Genomic DNA, 2949 nt, shown 5'->3' with positions numbered 1-2949 from the left:
CTCCCAGCTATGTTCCTGTCTGCAGGCAGGGGCCCGACTCCCTCCTTCCCGCGGACCAGTTAGCCCGGCTGGATGTCAGAGGGCAACGCGGACCACCCTGGGAAGAGATTTGGAGCTTCCCCGGGCCCCGTACGCGGTCAGTTCCTGGAAGGTTCTGATTGCCAATGAGCCCTGCATAGCCATGCTGATCAGTTTCTTCAAGGCAACTCCTTCCATCCAGTGCTCAAATAAACGAAGCCCTGGAATTTACTTAACAGCCCTATCCAGAAACCCAGACTTCGTGCTTATAGCTTCAAAAAAAATCTACGAACTGGGTGAATTAGTTTGAATAAAGGCAAGACTGTTCTTGGAAGGTTTGTGTAGGACTTTTTGCTCTGATATTTGTAAATGTGAGCACCATGTGAGGGGCCTATCCTGTGCATCAGCCATTGCCTGCAAGGCACGCCGAGGCTGGAGACTCGTTTCCTTGTACTTCTGTCCTGCTTCCTGATGTCTAAACTAATCATTCCTCACCCCAGCGCATCGTAAAAGCACATTCTCCCAGGTTTATAAGGTCTTCATAAAACAAATTGTAGTCCATCGTTGACATTTGAGGTAAAAAGTCAGGCAAAATAACTTAACCAACACAAAAACAGCAAGCAACTTGAACCCACCTCCGGTGTCTAGGTCACCTGACTGATCCCATGATTTTTTCCACCCAAGGAGGAGGCCCTGATCTCCTAATTCATATTAATAAATGTTGAGAGTACACCATGAGTTACTAATTCGTGAAATCTCCAAAACTTGGTTCTTTTGGGATTTGGTGTGACTTTTTTTTTTTTTTTAACCAAGAATTAAACAAATGCAGAAACACATATTTTTGCACTTAACCATTTATTAAGCATATTCTTTGTGCAAAGTCTTTGACTTCACACATTTCTGCTTCCAAATTAATCTCTCTTGCTCTCAGTTTCTCATCTATTCATACAAAAATATGAAAATAGAGAAGTTCAGTAATGAAATATTTTTCTTTGCAACTGGTATAGTTTGAAATAGGAAATGTGAGCTCCTAAAGACATTTTGTTCTGGGGCTTAAAAAGATTATTCTCTTACACCACAATTCACTTATTCTATCCTCAGTATTTCAGCAAACGACATTCTAAGTGGTACTGTATAATATGAAAAATTCCTGGTATCACGCAAAGTAAGAATGGATTCAACCATTCCCCATCGGATATAACGGGACTTGACCAGCATTTTTTTTTTCCTTCCCCAGTAACCCACTTATAAAGAATAATAGGGTTCTAATGAGGATTAATAAGATTTAATAAGGTATAATTAGAGCCATTCATTTCCTTCATCATACACATTGTAAGAGTGCTGTGTTAGATCCAGAAATGCTCCTAATTATGTTGAAACTGTTGTATGAGTGTGTTGGGGAAGATCACTGTGTCACCCCTCCTGAAATATTTATGAACTGCTCATGTGGGCCTGATGTTAGCACAAGTATTATATAAAGTTAATCACAAAAGATAATTTCTACTCAGGAGGCACTCACCAGGAGTGTAAGAGGCAAAGTCATAAATTGGATGCTTGGCGAACTGCATGCAGTCTTGTCATCAGTGCAAACTCAAATCAAAAGCCTCATTTTCGTGTGCTGATCTGATTTCTTTTGTATTCACACTTCTCTCAACAACCCTATTAAAACCTGCTGCGTGCGGGGACTTGGGAAAGAAGGGAAGGCTGTGTAAAGCTATAGACACAATTCTAGAGAAATACAGGTTTACGAATTCAGAGACTAAAAGAAGCACAGAATTTCAGATGGGGCGGCGGTTGAGTGACCAGAGGATTGTACACTGGTGGCCTGAAGCCCTACAGATGCAGTCTCGTAGGTCCAGTGATGGCACAAAAGACTTTGAACAAGGCTAGGCTGTGGTGCCCCCATTTCCTTGCATCCAGGACCATCCCTTTCCCAGAGGCCATTGTGTAGCTCATGCCAGTCCTTTCTCTGACCTTACATATGCCTGGCAATATTCTAAGGATTTTTCATCCATATTTCATTTAACCCTCACAGAACCCTTCTGAGCTTGGCAGCAGTATTTTCTGTAGCCCAGGAAGGTGAAGTAGCCTGCTCTTAACACAGAGCAAGTACATGGTAAGCTGAAATGCCCTTCTGAGCCCAGGCAGCCTGACTACTCACCCACTACTGAGTGACCATCTGGTCTCAGTTTGAACATTCCAGTGTGCAGAACTCATAATCTGTCACAGCTGACCAAGAGGGTATGAAGAAGCTACTGGAGAAATAATAAGAACAGGGGCATTAAAGATGGACGATAAAAACCAGCTTGGTGTGGCCTCTCAGTTTAAAACCCATCGGGCCAAGCTCCTTCATGTGGTTTGCATAGCCCTTCAGGGTTTTGTCTGCCAGTCCTTAGCCCTCCAGCCAATTTGAGGTCAGGTGGTTTCTCAGACACCTTAACTGCCCCACTTACCTGCCTTCTACAGGTTTTTCTCTCTTCTTCTCCATACACGTGGTCACCCTTACCTAGCTTCTTTAGACTCCCCTTAAATATCACCTCTGAGACTCCTTTTTAAAAAAATATTATTTATTTATTTATTTAGGCTATGTTGATCTTGGTTGCCTGGAGGCGGGCATAGCAACCGACTCCACATTTCTTGCCTGGAGAACCCCATGGACAGAGAAGCCTGGCAGGCTATGGTCCACAGGGTCCGCAAAGAGTCAGACGCCTCTGACGGGATTCAGCATGATCTTGGCTGCAGCACACTGGATCTTTATTCTTCTTGCAGCATGCAGGGTCTTTAGTTGCAGCAGTGGAATCTAGTTCCCTGACCAGGGATCAAACCCAGACACCCTGCTTTGGGAGCACAGAGTCAGCCTCTGGACCACCAGGAAAGTCCCTCTCAGAGGTCATTTTGCCCCTCCACTATCTCCAGGGGATGTGTTGCCCC

This window comes from Bison bison, unplaced genomic scaffold (genome assembly GCF_000754665.1).
Source record: "Bison bison bison isolate TAMUID 2011002044 unplaced genomic scaffold, Bison_UMD1.0 scf7180017864333, whole genome shotgun sequence".
Taxonomy (NCBI): domain Eukaryota; kingdom Metazoa; phylum Chordata; class Mammalia; order Artiodactyla; family Bovidae; genus Bison; species Bison bison.
The sequence above is the reverse complement of the archived record's forward strand: the minus strand, read 5'-3'. Positions refer to the sequence as shown.